The following is a 25,417-nucleotide window of genomic DNA, read 5'->3' on the forward strand; positions in this document are numbered from 1 at the left end:
TGGTATTTCGGATTCTCAATGGGTGGAAGAGCGCCACGAAGAAAATGATCAATATAGGTTTCATTTCTAGCAATTTGCATGAATAAAAATTTCAATCATGGAAGCACAGTGTGAATTTTGCATTTTCATTTCTACATAAAATTTTTCTAGAAATGGTACTGAATTGGTCGCGGGGGTACTTCGGTACTTTTTATAGTGAAATGGTACTGACAAAAGTACTATTGTACTGAATTTTCCATCCCTGCGATAGGCTTTAGTCGTGCACACTATATTCTATACACTTTTTCTAGGCAATAGGGAGTAAGCTTATTCCCCCATAATTAGCACATTAAATGTTTAACATGTTTATCGCCTTGACGGATCAAACCATGGTGAACTCTTGCACGGAAGCTTCGGCCAGCGCCCCTTTGGGATTACTTAGACAGCTCCTAGAGAGTGGTTGCCCTCCACAGAGCTTCCAGGTCTATCTCTCAGATCCGCTGTACAGGTTTCACTTTGCTCTTGGTAGTGAAACTCATACACCAGAAAAAGGCTCCGGCTCCGAGAAAAATTTTTTATTTATTTTTTTAAAACAAAGCACTTTTTTAGGGTAATTAGGACCCACTGATGTCAAAAATCAACTCAAAAAATTTTTCCGATTTTTCGTTTTCCCGGAAAGTGGTGTTCGAAATATCGAATTCTGGCGCTTAAGCTACATATATCGTCGGTGTCATGCTTAAGTGTTCCATACGCCATTTTTTACTTTTTGAGATATAGGTGGTTTCTAAGGTTTTCCGGTATGCTCTTTCTGAATTTCTAGTCGGCTTTCTCCTATCTGCTCTAGTTTCCTAGATATCCATGCATCGACGCGAAAGCAAAAACTTTTTTCAGCTATGAACTTAATATTTTAAAAACTTACAAGTTTAAAAACACATTTCAAAAATCAGAACTTGAATATTCGCTTTAGAAGTATTTAATTTATTGAGGCAAAGATGGAAAATTTTTTTGTCACTTTGTTCCATGTGATGTACAATATTTCACATTTGTGTCATAAGTGTGGATATGGAACAAATCGACAAAAATTCTTTTTTTTAAAAAAATTTCTATAACTTTTTTTATTCCAATACATTTTCTTCTATATTTTTTTGCAAATATGTTCTATATACTATTACTAATATTTCAAGTCAAAAATATAAATATTTTGTTTAGTCAGCTCCACGCTGTTGTGGAGCAAAACATTAAAATGCGATTATCTCAAAACGGGCAAATGGCGTATGGAACACTTAAGCATGACACCGACGATATGTAAAGAAGTAAAATAAAATTGATTTGCCGTTTTATTGATTTATTTCACTATTTTTGTATGACAAAATGGTTGAAGATTGGTACTGAGGCTTCTTTGGACCTACAAAACGTTTCCCCGAAATGTGTCAGCACAGGTCCACGTTTTGGATTGCCCCCCATAGAACTGTACCGCCCGATTTTCGGGAGATTTCAAGGATTTAGCTGCATTATCCTACAGAAATGGCTGTAAATTAATACATATTTACTTGAATGGTACCTAAGGATTTTAGGGCATTTCAGGACTTTAGCCGCACTATCCTTTAGAAATGGCTGACATTTAGTATTTAGTCTTATATGGTGCTATAATAACTTTTCCCCGCAATTTGTCAGTAAATTTCCACGTTTTGATATACCCATCGATATGTAGGTTAAGTACCAGCGTTCGAAATTTTGAATAGTCAACTTTGCACATCTGTAACGTCGCGGTCGCGCATTTAAATTGGCAATAATTCCCCATGATTACTTTTTAATTTCATTATTTTATAATTTTTTAAAATTAATTTAAAAAGTATCCAAAAATATAGGTTTCAAAAATGTACCCTTAACATCGAGGGGGAGGGGGTTTTTCAAGGGAACAATTTTTTTTATTTGCTGACAGATTAGACTTTATACGTATACCAAAACTTGTTTAAAATTTAACCTTTTTCATCCATAAATATTTTTTTGAAAAAAAGTGATTTTGCTGTTCGAAAAATCGAACACCAAGTACGAAATGGGTTAATTCCATACAAATCGAGACTAATCGCCCAGTGTGCGATAAGTGAATAGGGGGAATGTAACGCAACCTATTAATGTGTGAAAGTGTGATGATTTTTTCATATTCCCGCTTTTCCACTTAACTCGATTCTTCGTCATAAATGGATTCCTTTGTGAAGGCTTCTGGTATCCGTATTGATTTTGCTTGGCGTAGTTAATACTTTTCTACTTATGAGTATTTGCTAGCGGAAAGAATAGTGCTTTCATTAGGCTATTGCCTACTTTAAATGATAAAATGACCTTCACCTTAATAAGGGAAAAATAAAATGTGATCAATTTGGTTTCTTGTTTTTTTAGATATGGTGACAACGATTTCAAGAATTAAAAATTTTTGCGAATCATTATAATTGGCGCCCAAGCAGGGGTCACAACTTCAAAGCTACCGATACATCAATTATCTGTTTATTTTCGCTTTTTTTGAAATTATAAATTAATTTTTAGTTTTTGTGAGTTTGAAGATCACGTGCTTCAATATTGACTTTCATATAACATTCTTCTGCTAAGGGATGACTTGAAATAATAATAACTCACAATTATGAATTTAAAAACAACAAATAGAGTTCATTAAGGGTTGATTCTCTGTTTTACCAACAAATTCCAATACAAAACATGCCATTGACAGAATGCAAGATGTAACGCAATTTCTTCAAAAATAACTTCAGAAGGTATTCAACAATTTCAACCCTTGTACATTGTTGAATGTCCATTGAATGTGTTGCCTTAGTGATAATGATCGAGCTTTTAAACATCAACCAACCAACCCCCTTCAATATCTTGTCTTACTCTAATTCAGCGTTGTAACCCCTTTTGGAAGTTCCTTTATAATTTATACAAAAAATGTTCATTAATGTGATGGCATTTTTCTTCCACTTATGTTAATTTCTTCAGAAAATCTGTTTCCTGTTGTAGGGGAAAACAGTGGCAACATTTCTTTAGAAAAATCCACAGATGTTAAAAATTTAATAGTTTTTTTCGGATATGGAGACAAAATCCACCACCATGAGCATTTCAAATTTGAAGAAAGAATTTAGGGAACAATGGCTTCAACGCACCTGTATTCCTATTAAAACTTTTTTTCTTAGAAACATACAACTGTACAGTTACCCCATTTAATGTATGCAAAAAATATTTAGAACAAATTCTCCAGAAGACTAACTTCTCTGGCATAACACAACAACAGGTAAAGGCTTTGAAGACATTATTGCTGTGGAAAAAATTTCACATTCAAAGAAAGAATATGGTACTGAGAAACATATTTAAAATAAAAACAAGTGAACCAAGGCTATAGTCGGGTCGGGGCCGACTATGTGATACCCTACACCACTACCCCTGTGCATAAGCTTTTGACTGGTAAAATTCAAAATATTAAAATTGGCATAGCTTAGCGCCTTTGCGCTGAATGTCTTCATTAATACAGGTAAATTTTGTTGAAACGCATTTAAGTGCATCGTCAGTACAACTCAAATAAAAAAAAATGGAAAAGTGGGATGTACGCCAACCTTCAATAAACTCCTTTCTCTGTGAGACCCCCATCGATCCACAACAACTCACAACCTTTTGGGGTTATTGGTTGTTGTGACTTTACTGCATTTACTTACATATTGTAATTATTTCGATGCTTTCATACTTCCAAATCCCATCTTTAGTATAAACCAAAATTAGGTTTGTAACCTTAATTCAGTTGCCCTTTGACCCTAGCGTATGGTTTTGTGAATGAAAGACTTACAACATATTCTTCAAGTCTTCTTATCCATTCTATCATGTTAATTTTTCACATTCAAAAAATTGATGCATTCTTGCAAGAATACATTTTATTTTCATTCTCTTACATTAATATTTATTATTACTTCATACTTTTGTACGAGTACATTCCCCACCACTTCGCGAGGAATATTTTTTTTTGCTTCATCTTTAATAAACAATAGATCGTTGTTTATGTTGTTTCCCTTCTTCTTATTATTCTTTCATATATTTCTTCATTATTCCTCTTTGTTTTCTCATTAATTAACTGTATATTGTGCGAATGTTTATACAATTATTACGTCTTCTTTTTCCATCGTTTTTTCTTTATTATTGCATTATGTTTGTGCCTGTGTGACGCTATACGTCGTTTGTTTTTTTCTGCGAAATTTTTTCTTCTTTAACTGACTTTCTGTCACATTTCATGAGTCAATCAGAGTTTGTTTGCAGGCTGCACAGTGGGACAAACAATTATTAAAAATCTTTCAGAGGCGTTCCGGGGATAGACTACTTTGAAAGAAGACCAGTTTAAGGTTTTCTGTCTATAGGAGACCTGCATGTATGTATTCTGCCTTTTAAAGGCATGTTAATGTTTCCTGGCAATATAAGACTTTCTAAAGGTCTTCGGTAAATAGAAAACCTGTTAAAAGTCTTCTTTCTATTGGAGTTATGTTAACGGTTTTCCGTCTATAGAATAATTGTTAAAGGTCTTTGAAAATAATCTGTGTACAGAATACCTGTTAAAGGTCTTCCGTCTTAAAAAGACCTCTTTAAGGTCTTCTGACTATTGAAGTCCGTTTTTTGTTGATACATTTTCTAAAAATAGAATAGAAGAATATTTGAGGATTGAGGAAAACTGCTAGTTAGGCTCCATTTTTGAGGAAATAAAAATATTAAGGAGTTATAAGAATATCTCTTACGTATTATTATAATTGGCGCCCAAGCAGGGGCCACGACTTTTAAATGTATCATTTAAGATAATTTTCCAAACATTCCCGAAAAAGCTACTTTTTCAAACAGAAATCCTAGAAGGCTTTGAGATTTTCTCTAATATTTTATCAATTATGGTCACATTCATAGTGTGCACTAGACTGGTTTTAACTCAAAGGGAAACATCGATGTCAGATTTTTTATGCGGCAATGTTGGCTGCATTTCCAGCATTCCTGTAAAAAAATGTTTCAAAGTTTTTGTGTCGTTCCCAGCGATAAGAAGTAGATCCATATATTTATTGATTTAAAATTGGTATCTGTCAGCATTCCTTCCTTAGTTGAGCACAGGAAATTAGTGAGTGCACACTACACACTCACAAAAATTATTTTGCTGTTTACAAGGCCTGTTAAAGATCTTCTTTGTAAAGAATACATGTTATAGGTCTTATCTCGGTCGAGGACCTGCTAAAAGTTTTCTGGCTATAGAAGACATTTAAAATACCTTCTGTCTATTGAACAGAGCTCCAAATACTCGCTCGAATACCATTTGCGAGTGAAACTCTTCTTGAATTCGAGCATGTTGAGGGGGCAACTTGTCCCATCCCCTCCACCAAACAAAAACTTACCCAACCCCCCAATAAAACTGCCCCAACCACACCAAAAAAAATTACCACCTCCCCCCAAATTTTCACTAGCGAGTAAATCGAAGCTCTGTTATTGAATATCTTTTAAACTGTAAAAGCTTTTCTATAGAAGACCTGTTGAAAGTCTTCTAAGGATAAAAAACTGTTAAAAATACCTGTTAAAGATCTTCTAACTATAGAAAACCTGTTGAAGGTCTTTTAAATATGGAAGACCTGTTGAAGGTCTTCTATACATAGAAGACCTCTTGAAGGTATTCTATATATAGAAGACCTCTTGAAGTTCTTCTATCTATAGAATCCCTCATGAAAGTCTTCTATCTATAGAAGACCCTTTTGAAGGTCTTCTATCTTTAGAATGCCTTCTGAAGGTGTTCCATCTATAGAAGACCTCTTGAAGGTCTTCTATCTATAAGAGATCTCTTGATGGTCTTCTATCTACAGAAGACATCTTGAAGGTCTTCTATATATAGAAGACCTCCTGAAGGTTTTCTATCTATAGAACCCCTCATGAAAGTCTTCTATCTATAGAAGTCCTCTTGAAGACCCTTTTATAGGTCTTCTATCTTTAGAATACCTTCTGAAGGTGTTCCATCTATAGAAGACCTATCTATAGAAGACCTCTTGAAAGTCTTCTATCTATAGAAGACCTCTTGAAAGTCTTCTATCTATAGAAGACCTCTTGAAAGTCTTCTATCTATAGAAGACCTCATGAAGGTCTTCAATCTATAGAAGACCTCTTGAAAGTCTTCTATCTATAGAAGACCTCTTGAAAGTCTTCTATCTATAGAAGACCTCTTGAAGGTCTTCTATCTATAGAAGACCTCTTGAAGGTCTTCTATCTATAGAAGACCTCTCTTGAAGGTCTTATATATATAAGATCTTTTGAAGATCTTCTATCTATAGAAGACCTTTTGAAAGCCTTCTATCTATAGAACACCTCTTGATGGTCTTTTATCAATAGAGTTATTGAAGGTCTTCTATCTATAGAAGACCTTTTGAAGGTCTATCTATCTATAGAAGGCCTGTTGAAAGTCTTCTAAATGTAAAAAAACCTGTTGAGGGTCTGAAAAAGAGCAATATAGGAAGGTCTTCTTGATATATAGTGGCTTTTAAAGGTCTTTGAAGTATAGAAGACTTGGCGAACTTTTTCTATCTGTAGAAAACCTGTTTATGGTATTTTAACTGTAGAAAATCTGTTGAAAGGTCTCCTAGCTATCAGCGGAAGACCTATTGTATGTCTTCTAACGATAAACACACTTTGAAGGTCTTTTAACTATATAATACCTTTGCAGATCTAGTAAATATATGCAGAAGACCTATTGAAGGTCTTGTAGCTATATAAGAACTTTAAAAAGTCTTCAAATTATAGACGACCTGTGAACGATCCTCTAACTACAGAAGATATGTTAAAGGTTTTCTAACTATAGAATACATTTTAAAGGCCTTCCTTCATTCTATAGAAAAAATTTGGAAGGCCATCGCTAAAAAACCTGATGAAGGTCCTCTGGTTACTAAATATATCAGATATTAGCAGTTTAGCGTGATGTAGTTCTTCGTTTTTTTTGTTGCTTTCCCACTGTCCTTAGGTTGTTTCTTATTACAACACAACCTCAACATTGTAGACAAACTAAAGCTTTGTTCCTGTGGAGGTTTCCATACTCCATCCATGCTCATCAATGATTAGGTTTTTTATCGTTTGTCTTGTCTTTCTTTTTCTTTCATCATCTGTTCGACTGTCTGTAAGACTGTTGAAATGTCTGTCAAAGTTGTTGCCTTATAGAAGAATAAAGCACCAATGTCTGTCTGTATGTCAATGGGGGTATTTTGATTTCTGTTCGAAGTGCCTCCTATCTCCCTCCTATTGAAGTTGAATTTCAGTTAAAGTTGTTTTTTTCATTTCGCGCTACATTACAATGTCTTTTTTTCATATCATTATTTGTTTAGTTGTAGTTTTTTTTCTTGTCTTGTTATCTTCAATGCTTTGAGGCCTCTTCTTTTTCTTCATCAACGGCGGCATCGATCATGTGGCGATATTACATGGCTGTTGTGAGTCTCTTTTATCATCTTCGTCTTTTTTCCTTCGTCATATTGAATTAAAGTTGTTCATTAAAATTGATTTGAAGCTTTGTTTGTTTTTTCCGTTTTTTTGTTGATACATTTTTTAAAAATGGGGGGACATAAAGACACAAAGAGGTCGGCCAACCAAAGATAGGTGTACTGGAAAGTTTCTATTTCAGAATGTTTAGGGATTGCGGAAAGCTGTGTATTTAAAAGGTTTTCTTATCCTCCACATAGCCTCCATTTTTTGAGGAAATGAAAATATTAAAAATACTATAGTATCAAATCTCAAGCTCCTAAGAAGTTATATGAATATTTTTTACGAATCGCTAAAATTGGCGCCCAAGCAGGGGTCACGACTTTTAATTCTCTCGTATAAGATAATTTTCAAAAGAAAACGGAAAATACAACTTTTCCAAACAAAAATCCCAAAAAGGTTTTGATCCTTTCTTTAATATTTATTTAATTATGGTCACACTATAGTGTGAGCTCAATAATTTCCTGTGCTCAACTTATGGAGGGCATATGTATGTAAGTGTGCTGCCAGATGCTTATTTTAAATCAATAAATTTATGGATCTACTTCTTATCACTGGCTACGACACGAACATTTTGGAACATATTTTAGAGGAATGCTGGAAATGTAGCCAAAATTGCCAGTCGCCTAAAAGCGTGATGTTGCTGTGCAATTGTTTTGAAAGAACAATTTCCAACGTGGCACTCAACAAAATCTATGAAAGAAAACTACTACATTTTTATTTTTGCCTTATGAGGTCGAAGGCCATTACTATTTCCCTTTAATTTTATAAGGATTTCCATGGAAATATTATTGAGTCCTCGCTTGGGCGCTGATTTTAAGCTCTATGAGAATTTCGTTTGATTTATAACATTATTTTTTATAATACTACATTATAATTATTTTTATTTTATTTATTGTTATGAAAATAATCTCAGCTTAGGAAGAAACGTAGAGTAATGACCTTTTTGTGAGCTTTTCAATTTTTTTGCTACATGCTTATTTCAAAACACAAGTTTTTCCACTCAACCAATGACGTCGTACCACTACAAAACCACACAGTAACATTTCCTGAAAAAAGTACACAAAGTGCCGCAAACAAAAAACTGAAAAAATTCCAACAATGAAATAATCTTCATCTAGACATCATCGTCATTATTATTGTCTCGCATCAGTGCGTAACATGACAGACAATTGTTTTGAAAAAACGATACGAAATAAAAATATTCACAAAAAATCGTAACTATTGTTACTTGTGGCTCTCATATGCATATCGCAGAGGCTTTGCTTATATATTTATTTATTATTTTTTTTGTTTCGTATGATAATTACCCTAATAAATTTACCACATAACGAAATATTGTCATGGAGGCGTTACTGAAAATAAAAGTCTATATTCTGCTGCTGCTGTAGAGATCAGTTGTAACGGTTATTCGAATCAATTTTGCAATATATGAACAATAAAATAAAAATAATACCAATTAATTTCTCGTTTGAGTCGGAGCTTAATGATCGAAGATTTTTTGCAAGTGAAAAAGGAAAACCAATGGAAACGAAAGCCTAATAGGCAAAAATTTCAAATAAATAAAAATCAGCTTGAGCCAGGCTGGGGTTTGAAGTTCAAACTTTGAACCCACGTCCTTGAAAAACATATGAAGAAGTGTTATCACGGCGTGTTAGCGTTCAGAGCCAAACTCATAACTTCCGAAACATATTACATGTGCGAAATGAACATTTCTATGACAGAGAAACCACTCCTCAGCCGATATGTCTGATTAGCTGCTACCAACAGCGAAACCAGGACGAATCATAGGGTTTCCTTTTCACTTGCAAAAGCTCCACTCCAACGAGAAATTAATTAATATTAAAATGATCTTCGCCCTAATAGGCAAAATTTTCAAAAATAATTCATCTTTGTATAAAATTTATGCACACATATGAGGCGCTCAGCGCCAAAACTAACCCACATGGTCAAGAAACTTATTATAAAGACCTTTTGAATTAAATACTAAACAATTCCCTATTGCATTATATAACACCAAGTTATGCTACCTCCTAGAACAATGCATTATGGATTTTTTAGTATTTATTTTAAAAGGTTCCGGTTGGATCTTTTTAGTCAGTTTGATTTTTTGAACATGTGGGTTAGACCCTTTTGGTGCTGAGCGCCTCATATGTACGCATATTAGCTCACTGATGTGGAGTCCGGACGGCGTGTCTTAAGACACTACTAGCAGAGAAGTTTTACATGTCTGAAATACTCAGAAAATGTCGCCTTCATGCTCTCTGGCCTCTGGGAATCGAACAGGGGCACTCACTGTGCAATGCTGTTGTCCTTATCATTACAGCTCGAAGACGCCCAATTTTATATTTTAAAAGGTAGTAGTACTTAAATGTATTTGAATGGAAAATAATCAAATCTCAAATTCTTATGAAATATACGATTTTTTGCCAACCATTGCAACTGGCGCCCAAGCAGGGGTCATATATATGTTCCCACAAATACCCCCGAAGGAATAAGAGAGACTTTTCTCATGTCAATTATTCATATTATTATTGTGAATGTTGATTCCCCGGGAGTTTTGTCTCTCTGCCGTCTAAACTTAAAGGAGAAAGTGAGAAAACTCACGGGGCGTTTACGTTCAAAATAACCTCTATTAGCGCAATGATATGGGACCTACTTTGTATAGACGAGTTCGAATGGCATGTTTTACTACACGACTTGTAGAGAAGTTTTAGATGACTGAAATTCTCAGGAAATTACGCCAACATTATGCTGAGCGGCATTTTCGGTAACAATAAAGCAAATCTCTGATGTAATATAGTAGAAATTCCTCTTTTAGCAGTCATCGGGAAATATACTTAATAAGAATACTGAAATTTTAAACATTTTAAGAAATAAACAATATTTACTGTTGCATACAATTGGCGCCCAAGCAGGGGACCTAATCTTATTTAGCACATATTTTCAATATAAATTAATTTTTAAGGGCAAACTTCAACTGGAGAATACCCATAGGTCAATGATTTTAGTAAAGGGAAATATTAATAATATAGAAGAACACCTTCAACAGGTCTTCTATAGCTAGAAGTTCTTAAATAGGTCGTCTATAGTTAGCCGACCTTTAACAAGATCTTCAACAAGTCTTAGATGTTTTGTAGAACCTTAAAAAGGAGACTTTGAACAGGTCTTCTTCAGATTGAAAGTTTTCTCAACCGGTCTAAAGACCTTCAATAGGTCTTCAATATTTAGAAGGACTTCTGCATTTAGCTAAAATACCTTCAACAGGGGTTCTATAGTTAGAAGATTTTCAACAGATTTTCTATGATAAAACACCTTTAATAGGTCTTCAGCAAATTGATAAGGGGCTATCAACATTTTCTCTTTAGTAAAATGTTAAAAATGTTTAGGAGACCTTCAAGAGGGGTTCTATGGCTAAAAGAACTCCAAACAGTCCTTCTACAGATTGTTAGAAAACCTTTAACAGGTCTCTCATAGCTAGAAAATCATAAACAGGCCGTCTATAGTTGTAGACCTTAACCGGTCTTATATAAATAGATCTTCAACAAGTCTTCTTTTTTTAGAAGAACTTCAAAAAGTCTTTTCTATGTACGACACTTTCAAAAGGTCTTCATTACTCAACAGGTATTTAGATGACTTTCTATAAGACTTCTGACTATAGTTAAAATACCTTCAGTAGTTCAAGTTCAAGGTTAAAACTGGTTAGAAGACCTTCAAGAAGACATTTAAAAAAATTCAAAATTCTTCTTCATTCCTTCTGGAGATATTTAGAAGACCCTAGCAGGTCTTTTCTAGTAAGAAAACTTTAAAAAAGTCGTCCATGGTTAGGAGGCCTTCAACACCTTCAACAGTCCTTCCACAAAATGTTAGAAGAGCTTAAACAGAACTTTCATGAATAAAAGTCACTCAAGAGATCTTCTGCTGTTAGTTGGCAGGCCTTCAATGGGTCTTCAGAAGATAGTTAAAATACCTTCTACTGCTACTCTATAGTTAGAAGACTTTCATTATATATTCTCTATTTAGGAGACCCTTGACAGATCTTCTGTAAATAGTTAGAAGATTTTTAAGAACTATCGTAAGATGACCTTCAATACACCTTCTGTATTCATTTACAAGACCTTCAACAGGTCTTCTATAGTTAGGATAGGTCTATAGATAGGTACTATTCAAATGCCTTATATAGCTAGCATAACTTCAACACATATTCTATAGTGACCTTTAACAGGTCTTATATAGTTAGATAGTAGACCTTCAAATGTCTTCTATGGTTTAAATATCTCCAACAGGTCTTTTTTAGACCTTCAACAGGGTTCTATAGCTAGAAGACAGACTTTCTATAGTGATCTTTAGCGGATCTTTTATAGTAGGAATAACATTTTATACATAGGAGACCTTCAAATATCTTCTGAGGTGTTTTCTTGACGGTACAAGCATTTCGTCGCATGAGCACTATTGCTTATTATTCTCTATCAAATCTCGTCTTGCCTACGTAGTTCCAATATGATTCCAATTGTCGAGAGACCCCATAATTATTTCTATTACGGTTTCTACTCGTATTTACCTGTTAACTTACCACTCTAAGTTTGTCCTCTCTGCACTAAACCGCGGACACAAAGCGAAAATATAGTATGGATCTTTTAGCTTCTCCACACAGCAATGACAAGTACGGGCTGCGTCCAGAGAGAAATTGACCAAGTATTCAAATTTCGTATCAGTGAAAACGTACGGGATGACCACCTATGTTGCTATTCGATAATGTTTCGTCGTTGAAGCGAAGTCTTGATCTACACTCAAAATTTGTTCTGTTGAATTTCACAATGATAATGATAGGCAACAATATGCGACACAAAAATGCGTAATTTTCAACAGCTTTGTTGTTGTAAGAATTTACGCATAATGCGCTTAAAACTTTACACAGTTTTGTTGCGATTTTAGACACAATTTATTGTAATTTTATGCACTTTTATGTGTAAATTTCAGCAAAATATATTTATCAACATTTTCAAGAATTTGGTACAAATATATTTTTATACAATACATAAATTAAATTAAATTTTATTACACCACCACCACGTCTGCTCAAAACAAACAACGGCAACCAACTAACCGCGAGCACGTGTTTTTGCCTGTTGTTTTTTCTTTGGAGTTATACACACTTTTTGTTGCAATTTTGCTACAGTTTGTGTTTAATTTTAGTCATATTCTGTTGTAATACAATTTTTGCAACACTTTATGTTTGAAATTACGCAGTTTGTGTTTAATTTTAAACATATTCTGTTGTAAATCCAATTTTTGCAATAATTTATGTTTGAAATTACGCATTTCTATAAATTGCACTACAATTTGTTAATTATTACGCACCTCTTGAAAAATCAACAAAAAATCACAGTGATTTTCATTGCAATTTTCAACAAATAATTTAGAACTTCGTGAATTGAATGTGAATTGAGATTCTCTTGCAAGGATAACAATATCCTCTGTAGACCTTCAACTGGTCTTCTATAGTGAGCTTCTTATTGAAATTCAACTCATTTGCCATTATGTAACCCATTACAAAGTAATGTAAAAAATAGCTACTTACATTACTCCTTACTGGCACAGAGCGTGTGTGTCTGACTACAAATCCGAGGCTTCTGTGTTCAAACTCACCGTCGTTTAAACAGTCCTTAATGTTTGTACACGTGACACAGTGTGAAGTGTGGTCGGCTACAAATCAGAAGTTCGCATGATCAATTCCGGCAGAAAGCAAAATAAAATAATAATATGAACAAATTCCACTTTAACTGTTCTAAAAATAGAACATTTCTGTTTAGCAAATTTTTTTAACTTCTAATGACCATAAGATAACAAGTTATTCTAGTGGTTATAGAATAACTAGCTGTTCCCAGCGACATGCCTTTGTTAAAATAATGGGTTAGTAGGGGGTTTTGTAAGTACTTACGACTGCCAAAAGGTACCATAAAAACCCATTATTTGGTAATGATTTTTGCTGGGAATAGATCTGTTTATAGAAAACATGTAGGTGTTCAGTTAGAATATGAATATAACTATTTGTTAATGACCATTAGAAGAATTGATCTACTAATTGCAGATCGGTAGGATTTCTCAAAGAAGACCACAATCTACCTTTGTTTTCTTTAAAATCTGAATTATCTTTTGAATTTGGATTGTACATAAAATAATGTGTTGATTTTGTTCGTTATTTTATAAATTTTTCATTATTTTGACATGTGGCAATATTTTGTAAAAACTAATTTCAACATCTTCATTTTTTGGTTTTTGCGGTTACAGGTGTTTGATTCAATTGTTGACTGCAACTAAACGATCTATCAAAACATGTCTGTCATGCATTAAATCATGAATTGACAGCTGCAAATCAGTGATATTATTGTAAGCTTCTTCAAATAGAGCTTGACAAGGAAATATACAGCTTGGAAAGATATACAATAAGAACAAAAATGCCTTGCTTTACCAATACCAAAATATGCATGGTATTTCATTCATTTGGTATTAATTATCTTACTGAAGACGTGAGATTTCGATATAATACCTTGTCAAAACTTAGAATAGACCATGACTTTCACCATTACATATTGCAATATGTGTCTCCGCCAAGGTGCCAAATAATAATTTATATTGTCTTAATTAATTTCGATTTAAAAAAAGAAATAATTATTTTAATTATTTTCTTGACACCTTTTTTGCAGGCTTTTGTCTGAACAAGATTACGATAATGACTATATAGACTGAATACATAATAAAAACTTTTTCTTTTCAACATACATTACTCAAATCAAATGTATTTGATATTCCCTGTCTATGCTTGCCGTCTGCCGTTTGATTTGATTCGATATTTATTTAATTTTTGATTAGCATAAATTAGAATTCAATTAGGTATTATCTGTACTGTCTAGAATACCGCAATATTGAATTAGGTATATCCCTACACAAAGGCAATTTTATGATAAATTGATTGCTGGTCAATCTTAGCTCAGACTTGGCCATAAATATTCAATAAAGGTATCGTTACATTAAAACTAATCAATGTTATGTTCGCTCTTCTCGTTCTCCCACTCTCCTCAGCTACATATTTCATTGATTTACATTTTCTTTTTTTTTTCTTTGGAAAGAGATTATTAGCATTCGATTAGAAAAATTGTTTCAATGTAATTGATGATAACTTTGCAAACAAAAACAAAATAATGCAATAGACAGCAAATTAAAGCAAGAAGGAAAAAATAAAATAATAAATTATGCACAAACGTAATATTATTCTCTATATATGTGTGTCTGTAGAAAATGTTTAGATAAACATAGTTATAATCATCACCATCATCATCAGCCGGTTCGGTTCTTCTCCTTTTGTCCCATACCCTCCTGCAAATATTATCTAGAAATCTGAAACGCAAATTTCCTCAAGTTTTCTGTGACCGACATTGTTGTGGCAGACTTTTAATTAGCTTTGACGACAAATGTTGACAAAAGAAGTCAAAGTAAAAAAACATAAAGAAAAATAAAAATATTCAATTATTAGAAAACAAATGGAGATGCCGTTATTTAAGATACACTGTGAGAAATCATTTGAGTTTTTTTGAAATGAAAATAATTTGTTAAGGTTTGCTTTAATTTTGTCAGTCTAGAAGTTTGGAATTTCAATGAGCAACACTGTGTACTGCATTTAAGCCTTCAGAATCAACCCCTTATTTGACTGCATACAAATAAGCTCTTTTATGTAACGTCCGCTGTAGTCAATGAAACATTTACTAAGTCTATCCTTACGATAATACTTTCCTAGTTGTCTTTAAAATTTTCTTCCCCAGCAATAATTACCAACTCAAACTCTGTATTATCTCCGAAATTATTGCATTTTTTTCATCCAAATGGATGTTTTTAGCCGAATTCCGGCTATTTAGAGAAAAATTATAATTTTAAAGAAAATTTTGTTCTATTTAGAACTTTAAAATTTTCCATAGGCACCTATAATGTAAAGAAATGAGCCTTACAGAACCGAGTTGTCAAGATTCTAAGGGCCATATCTCTGAATCCAGAGAAGGTATTACAACATATAGCACCATTTTGGAAAGGTTAAAGTGCGAGCTATAATCTGACCATACCTAACATCAAATCCTTACGTTCGACATAAATTTACAATTTTATTTTAGGTTTCTCAATCTTCAAACGCATTCAATTCTATAAAAGTTCTACTGAATGTATACAGAAGACCTCGTGAAGATCTTCCAACAATAGAAAACCTATTGAAGTTAGTTAGATGACTAAATATGGAAGTTGAAGGTCTTATAAACTTTGAAGACTTTTTGAAGGTCTCCTATCTGTAGAAGACGACTTGTTGACGTTATTTTATCTATAGAAGATCTTCTATCAAGAGGCCTATTGAAGATTTTTATTTATAGAATACCTGTTGAAGGTTTAATCTAATATTAAATTGTTAAAACCTATCTTTAAATGAGGCATCACTCTTTCCATAAACATTCTGAACATTTCCCTTATTCTAGAATTAATTGCAAGCCAGTCATAAAGTCCCGTTTATAGTTATTATTTATCGATATGTCTTAAATTTATATTTATCTATATTTATCGGTATGTCTTAACTTACATTACATCCCCTGCTTGGGCGCCAATTTTAATGAGCCATAATTATTGTTTATATATCCCAAATAGTTAGAATTTGAGGATTTATAGGTATATTCATTCACGCCCACTACAAGAGGAATCTTTTGAGAGATTTAAGAGTCGTGGCCCCTGCTTGGGCGCTAATTGTAATGTATCGCCAAAAATATTCTCTTAAGTTCTTAAGAGCTTTAGATTTGTTTTTTTTTTTCATATAAATAAATTTATGTTCTTGCTAATACCTTTTACAGTTTTTATGTGGGTGCCACAGTGGAGCAATGGTAAGCACAGGTGCCTTGCCCAATTAATGACAGGTTCGATTCCCAGGCTCCACAATATTACATTAAACGGTGATGATAATGGCACTCTCCATCTTAGGTTCCTGCAATAGTTTTATTTAAGTTGTGCGGCTGATTGGGCCACAGCATTCGATTCTAGTGTTGGGGCTGCCAACAAACCCACTAGGCCGGGTAGCCTTCTCACTTTAGCTATCGACAGACGGTTGTATGTGCGATAGTACCAGGGAATCCTTGATTTAAAATCAGGAAGTAGTGAGCTGAAAAGCTCAACAAATGAGTCTGCCAAGTGAGTGGCGATCAGAGGCTTTCCGTACCGATGTACACATCTGAGAAAATCCTCATTCCGCCCTATGTTCAACATGAACTCTGTTTGTAAAGATATGTTCATATTATTTTGTATTGGAAAGTTTGATATGTTTTAGCAGAAATGTATAAATTAAAAAATATTGATATTTTAGTTTTTCTTTTTATTGTTAGTTTTATCTCAAAATCAGCGTACGTAAAAATACTAATAATAATATTTCCAATCGTTTCGTTTCGTATTTTCCATGGGAACAATACAAAACGAAACATAAACCACGCTGGCGGAGTTCGCTATTTAGTTTTGTTTTGTTTACATTCGTGAGTGCGAACAAAACGAAAAGCGAAAAGTACTCAACTCCACAAGAGCAGATAAAAAACTAAATAGTACTAAACACATGTAAATAAATCAAAAACGTTTGGTGGTTGATAAAATATTCACTGTGGTATGTTGATGTTAGTTTATAGGGTTGTAAAGCAACCACATGTGTGCCTGAGTGTATAATGGACCATAAAGCACGGCAAACGTTTGCCAAAAATTCTTTTTGTTTCGGTGGTGAATGAAACAACTCGGCAAAGCATAACCGAAGTACAGCAATCGTACCGTTTTAATCTTTTTACATTGAAAAGTTTGTGGTTTTGTTTTGGTTGTGACAATGAAACGATTCGGAGAAGCTGAAAAGTTTGTTGCTTTGTGTGATTGGTACGGGAATCGTTTTGTTTATTTACGTTCATTGCTCAAAATATAAACATAATTCGATTTTATTTCTACATTAATCCGCAGGCCTACCTTGATTTGCTATCCATGTTTCACACACAACTTCAATACTTAGACTTGCAAATTCTTTGTAAAACAGCCGCACAAACAGTCACGACAATTGTGTGACACAATTTAGCAACAGGTGGTGAACTTTTTTTCTTTTGAATTATGGCCAGCCTATTAGATTTGGTGACACTTCGTGACAAAGTAAAAAAAAAAAAACTACCAAGTGGTGGTTTTCAATTTAATTGCTTGACATTTTACCTTAGTAGACACAAAAAAACCAAGTCAATTACAATGTAAGGTTGGTAATCAATCTTAAGCCGCTAGAGGTAGCCTACAACCTCTCTTGTAGACTACTTTAAGTGTTATATGAGCACTTTCAAGTCACAAAAAGTTTAAATCTATTTTAAATTACCTTAAAATTACCAGAAAATTTATGGTATTACATTGCTGTGGAGGAGCAGCAATGAGAGAAACAAAAACAAAAAACTAAACTAAGAAAAATGTTGTGTCAACCTGTCATTAAATGGTGGCTAACAAGCCTGATAGGTTGGTGCTGTGGCCGACTAAATGTCTAACATAACGTAGTTGGAGGGTAAACTCTGGTGACTCGTAGACGAATTGCTAGATTTTTTGCTTAAATAATGTTTTATGTGCTGTTTTTTTTTTTTATATTTTGAAGTAATAAATAATTGGGGTTTCACTTCAATTATTTCAAAAGGTGGAAATTGAAAATTAAAAAGAAAACCTGATACAGTTACAAAATTAAATTCTTGGGTTACTTAAACGCCTGTTAGACTATGAAATTATACTATGATTTAAACTGTCAATCCCATACAATATACGTTAAATAAAATCCAGTGGATTTAGAACTACGATTTATTTGACGTATATACTATGGAATTGACATTTGAAATCGAGTGGATTTATAAGTCTAAACGTACTATTAGGCGATTTACAGTCCTCGCAAGATCCATCCAACAATATTTTAAATTAATTTCTCTTTCGAGTTGAACGAAAGTATCGGAAAGGTTTTTCCAAATGCAAAAAAGCGTAGGCGCAGATATAATACCAACCACCAAATTGTGCGATCGAATTAACAAAATTATTGCTAGAAATTATTATTTATTTATTTGATTTAATTTATTTTATAATTCATTACTTTCCATTCGTACCTATACTCGTGTTCATGAAATTTTAACATATTGTTTTTCAATTTCAAATTGAAAAAGGCTTGGTCACTCTAATTTTTTTAATAATTTTTGAGGTGGTAACTACTACAACATGTTATCCGCAATTTAGCTCCATGCAAATAATACATTAATGTTTAATTGAAGCCATTGAAAAAAATTTGTCTAAAGAAGTTATTGAGACTGTAATTTTGTATTGAATTGAGATGATTAGTTTCAGCACAGTTAATTGAACTTGTTTAGAAAAAACTTAGTTTTTTTCTTAGTTCTAATAAAAAATCTATATAATTGATTTGCCTACCACGAACAAAGGGGCTTGGCCGGCACACTTTTTAACAATTTTTGGTAACGACTTCAAATTTAAAATGAATATTAAATATATATTTTTCTTTTACGTGGTGGCCATATAGCTGTTATTGCTCCAATTAGTATGATTAGTATACCGGTTTAAATTAGAATTGATGAGCTTATTTATTTAACCCTATGAATAGCACAGTCACAGATGTCAGATATATTCACTGGACAGTAGCCGTAGACTATCCCCGCGTTTTCACATATATTATCAGAAACCTATGACTTATCCTGATGACTTTGTTTTAGTTTATAGTACTAAAATACGTAATTTTGCAAAGTCCGATCTGGGTTATCAATATTTTCCCCATATACAGCTGTGTTCAAAATAATAGGAGTGCCCATACACAAAATGGAATTGTCCAAGAAACATGTTTAAACTTCTCCATTTTCGTCAATTCTGCATTTGTTTAACATAGTTGACATCCCAACTGTTATTCATTAACAGAAATGTGCCAATATGTTTTAAATTATTTACTGTTTACACCAACATTATAAATTGTCTTAAAAATTTTTGTTCAAAAAATAGGAGTGTGGAAGAGAAAGGAGAATAAAACAATTTTTATTTGAGTTTAGGACCAGAATTGACAATATTTTAGTTATTAGTAGTAAATTCAATAGATTTGAAGGCTGTTTGAAAACAAAAAAGGCTTTTGGATGTGGCCACAATCAGGATATTGTCCTTCAAGCTATTTTCCTATAATTTGAGCATTTATTGGGAAATCGATGGATTTTATAAACAAAACCTTTGTTGATTAGAGTTGTTTAACACTCTAGATCTTACCTCGAACAATACATAATGATTGGTTTTCGATAAATTTGTGTATTTTGATCCTTGAGTCAAGCTTTAGCCAGTTTCCACTAGACTTTTATGTAAGGATTGGCCAAAAAAGCGTATCTATAAGGCGTTAATTCCTCGACCAAATAATGTTTTAAAGCCCTTAGAATCTTAACCACACGCAGAACAATTATTTTGTTTATATTTGAAAAATTGGATAATTGGCAGATACGAGGGCGGTTCGGAAACTTCGTAGCCTATCAATGAAAGAGAATAGTTAGTTTTTCAAAAATATTTTTATTTTTCAATATAATACCCTAAAACTTCAATACACTTAGTCCAACGCTTTTCTAGCAATTCTATCCCTTGATTAAAATAGTTTTCCTCAAGGTCTTCAAAATTGTGGTTTACAACTGTAATTGCATCTTCATTTGAGGTAAAACGCTTGCCAGCAAGGATTTTTTTTCAGTCACTGGGGGCTAAATCAGGAGAATAAGGTGGATGGTCAAGCAACTCGTACTTTAATTCCTGGATTTTAGCCACTTTTTAGCCATTGTTAAAACACTCTTGTACGCTGGTGCGTTGTCTTGATGAAAAATTATTTTTTTGTGTTGTAAGCCAGGACGTTTTTCTCGAATTTGCACATTTAATTGATCCAAAAGGTTGCAATAGTACTCTGAATTTATTGTTTTACCCTTTTGCAGATAGTCAATCAATAAAATACCTTTGAAGTCCCAAAAAACCGTTGCCATAACCTTACCAGCCGATTGAATTGTTTTTGCCTTCTTTGGGGCACTTCTTCCAGCTTCAGTCCATTGTTTGGGTTGTTCTTTTGTCTCTGGAGTATAGTGGTGGATCCATGTCTCATCAACAGTTATGAAACGACGCTTAAAATCCATTTTATTTCGCTTAAAACGATCCAAACAAGCTTGAGAAATGTTCATTCTTATGCGTTTTTGATCGACTGTTAACAAATGCGGCACCCATCTTGCAGAAAGCTTTTCATCTGTATTTCTTCATGCAAAATTAAATGGACTCGATCATTTGAGATGCCCATGATATTAGCAATTTCACGCACTTTTATTCTTGGCTACAATTTCTGTTGTTGTTGCTGTTTTTGGACGTCCACTACGTGGTTCATCTTCAATGCTTGTACGACCACGTTTAAATTCAGCAACCCAATTTTTTACTGTTGCATATGAAGGAGCACTTTCACCTAACACATTCACCATATCATTAGGAATTTCTTGTCCCGATAAACCTTTTTTATGTAAATATTTAATGATAGCACGCATTTCTAATTTTTCCATTGTAAAAAAATTGCGGATGCGTCTTTTTTGAACACCTGTTTCTATATGAAGGAGTTGCCATATCGAAACAAAATTTCACATGTGTTCATAACACTTAACTTTTTTCTGTTTATACCGCGCTTTTTGTGCTAGGCTAAGAAGTTTCCGAACTGCCCTCGTATAAGTATAGATCTACGATTTCGATGTCTTACAAACTTTTTGGCCAACATCAACTTATAATACCCTCCAATTGGGGAGATCATACAAATGTAGGGTATAAAAAGTGCAGCTTGAATTGCAAGCGTGCGAACCCGCGCTTCATTGTAATCTCTCGTACATATTGTTACATGTACTTAATTCGAACAAGTAAAAAGTATCACTAAGCTTTGCCGAAACAGATATACGTGAATTGAGAGATATGTGTGAACTGAGACTTTCATCTCCGGACAATAAAAAAGTGACTACACAACTGAAATTTATGGGGTTTTAGAATTTTGTGGTATTTTGGGACGTATGAACTTGCCGATAAAAATATCCAAACTTTTGGGGTATTTTTTTATCTTAACAATTTGGACGTTCCGAATAAATGGTTAAGTTTTGCAAATAAATTTTAGTTAGATTAAAGCACAAAGAGTTTTGAAGTTTTCCGGAGTATGTACCTGAAGGAATATACTAAAATAGTTCCTTTTTGAACTGGACTTTACTTTAGGAATCATTCATTTCGATAGCTATCGCGACCACCACCCACCGTAGGCTTCAGAACTTAAGGAACATTACATATACTCGACATACTTGACATATCATGGACTAGTCCACGAAACACATAATATCTCTATAACCAGAACCACAGGGTGTACCTTCTGTACAAATTTTCAAAGGATCCTTCAACAGCCTTTAAAGTACACTTAAGCTAAAATGTTGGACTTTTATGACGGAGGTACATAATGCAAGATTGGAAAAAATTCCACGTTCGGCAGATATCGTGCGCACCAGCCTAGTAGACCGACGGACATTATAAATTATCTGAAACGGAGATCGTCCAAACATACTTGGGATATAAAAACATTATTTCGATGAGGCACAATTTTGGTCGTACCAAAGTGTGTATACCCTCAGTGTGTAGACCCTTACAAAAAAAAAAAAAAAAAAAAAAAAAAAAAAAAAAAAAAAAAAACAATCACCTTACAACAAAAAAAGTTTGTTTTGGGTTGTTGTTGTAACAAAAGTCATAACATTGTTTTGCACTAATGACGATCCATTTCCTACTCCTCCAATTGCCAAATTCCTATAAAATACCCTCATACAAATTATCTATGTTCATGTTTTGCTCTGTTTTCGTAGAAAAAACAACAACAAAAATAAATAATAGCAACACCAAATTGTTGTTTACAAAAAAACATCATTACGATTTCAAAGTACATGTACCGCAAAAAAACTGTGGATAGGGACAAGAGCGAGTAGTTGAGTGAGTGAATGCGGATCACTCTCAATATAATGATAATTGTAATATCTAGCGGGTGGTTGGTTGGTTGTTACGTTATGTTGTTTTGTTTTTCCTACTATTTTTCGAATTTCCGTTTTCACTCAGGTGTAACACCAGCGATGCTCGAAGCGGGGGAAGCCTGCCTGCCTCCACAAACAACTTTATTTATTTATTGGTCTCGCTTGCCGCTACTGGCGGCAATCATTGTTGCGTTTGTTTTTGTTGTTATTGTTGTTTTATTTTGAAGTGAAGAGGAAGTGATGTTGTAACATAACATGTTACACTTTACGCTAATGATTCATTGTAATAGTTTTGTTGTTGTTGCTATTTTCTTTGCTAGCTTGAAATTTTCCTTTCCTCTCAAAACAAAAACATTTCAAACTCATTAATCAAAACTGAGTCATTCACAAAATAAGTTATTGTTTAACAGGGAAAATAATTTTTAATAACAAAAAGCAAATACCAGGTGAGCAACAACAAAGAGTAAAAGTCGCCATAAAATAATAACAAAACACACAGAATAATTACATGTTTATATTTAATTGAACGTAGAAAAAAAAGCAAAATAAAAAAATAAATATAGAAAGTAATGTTTTTTGCATGATGCCAACAGGAAAACAATTGTCACGAAATAAAAAAAAAAAAAAAAAAAAAAAAAAAAAAAAAAAAAAAAAAAAAAAAAAAAACAATCACCTTACAACAAAAAAAGTTTGTTTTGGGTTGTTGTTGTAACAAAAGTCATAACATTGTTTTGCACTAATGACGATCCATTTCCTACTCCTCCAATTGCCAAATTCCTATAAAATACCCTCATACAAATTATCTATGTTCATGTTTTGCTCTGTTTTCGTAGAAAAAACAACAACAAAAATAAATAATAGCAACACCAAATTGTTGTTTACAAAAAAACATCATTACGATTTCAAAGTACATGTACCGCAAAAAAACTGTGGATAGGGACAAGAGCGAGTAGTTGAGTGAGTGAATGCGGATCACTCTCAATATAATGATAATTGTAATATCTAGCGGGTGGTTGGTTGGTTGTTACGTTATGTTGTTTTGTTTTTCCTACTATTTTTCGAATTTCCGTTTTCACTCAGGTGTAACACCAGCGATGCTCGAAGCGGGGGAAGCCTGCCTGCCTCCACAAACAACTTTATTTATTTATTGGTCTCGCTTGCCGCTACTGGCGGCAATCATTGTTGCGTTTGTTTTTGTTGTTATTGTTGTTTTATTTTGAAGTGAAGAGGAAGTGATGTTGTAACATAACATGTTACACTTTACGCTAATGATTCATTGTAATAGTTTTGTTGTTGTTGCTATTTTCTTTGCTAGCTTGAAATTTTCCTTTCCTCTCAAAACAAAAACATTTCAAACTCATTAATCAAAACTGAGTCATTCACAAAATAAGTTATTGTTTAACAGGGAAAATAATTTTTAATAACAAAAAGCAAATACCAGGTGAGCAACAACAAAGAGTAAAAGTCGCCATAAAATAATAACAAAACACACAGAATAATTACATGTTTATATTTAATTGAACGTAGAAAAAAAAGCAAAATAAAAAAATAAATATAGAAAGTAATGTTTTTTGCATGATGCCAACAGGAAAACAATTGTCACGAAATATTTTATGATGTTTGGAAAATTGTTGCGTGGCAACTCTAAATTATGAACAGCTGATTTCGTTTTAAAATACAAAATTCGTTGAAGCCCTTAAATGTTTCAAAGGTAATGTTAATGAACATAGGGCAACATAAAAAGGGCATGAAAATAAAAATAATAATATTAATGCGTGGCAAATTAATATTATTATTTTGATCCCCTAAAAATATGCACCACACATGGTGAGTTTCAGTACTTTTTTGTTTGACGTTGCCTGTTTTGTTTGACGTTACATACACAAAGTTGTTATCAAATCCATACTTCCGCACTTAATAGCCCGAAAACTCTAAACAATACTACGGCAACCAATTTTTCCAATTCAATTTATTTAACTTGTAATTCAAAGGGATGGGTACATAAGTTACCTCGCCTGCTTACCTTGCTTGTTTCTGATAAAAGAATAAAAAAGAAAAGGCCGACCCAGTCCGAAATTTTTTTATTCTTTTATTTTTATTATGTCAGAAATTAAGTAGGAAAGCAAGGCAACCAGGCGAGGCTGCTTATGTACCCAGGCCTTAAGAATTGCTTAACCAAAGAAAGGAAAAACTACTCGACAATATATATCAGAAACTAAACCTAACAAAAATGCTTACAAATAATAAATACAGTTTTGCTTTGAAACTACTCTAACAACTTAATAGCGAATGGGGTGAATCCCAAATTGAGATCAGTTTAAGTGATGGACTATGTTGGCCCATTCTTTCAAGTGCATCATCCCCAAATGTTCACCTGTTTCACTTAAATTCAGAGTACTTTACTGAATGAGCCGATCATATGACATGGACGGTTTTATTGTTTAAACAAATTAAAGCAATTTTTTAATTAATGTAAGAATGTCAGTTTTATTATTTATTAATTACACCTCTTGGTTTTCAAATTGAAAATTTTTATGATTTTAGGTGATTTCATTAGAGATCGCCTAAAGCTGACTCAATGATTTCAATGTTAGCAAGAAATAGCTTTGTTGCTGTCTACCAGATTCCTAATAAATTGACAGAGCACCAAGCTATCTAATGATATGGCACACACAATATAATTTATTATAGACTCTATAACAAAATAAAAAATAAATAAAATGCATAGAATTCAATCTAAAAAAGTATCAATTGAGAATAGCATTGGCATAAAACCAAATGATTGCGGGGTTTTAATTATAAATACAGTTGAGCTTCGCAGAATGCGA

At 33.2% G+C, this 25,417-nt stretch overlaps 1 protein-coding gene across 1 annotated transcript in view; it reads left to right on the forward strand.

Moving 5' to 3' along the window:
• The window catches only part of PolA2 (DNA polymerase alpha subunit B), a 517,680-nt gene that overhangs the window by 230,445 nt on the left and 261,818 nt on the right, over nt 1–25,417 (forward strand). The window lies entirely within an intron of this gene.

Source organism: Musca autumnalis, unplaced genomic scaffold, assembly GCF_047663935.1.
Source record: "Musca autumnalis isolate F117 unplaced genomic scaffold, ASM4766393v1 scaffold_1, whole genome shotgun sequence".
Classification (NCBI taxonomy): domain Eukaryota; kingdom Metazoa; phylum Arthropoda; class Insecta; order Diptera; family Muscidae; genus Musca; species Musca autumnalis.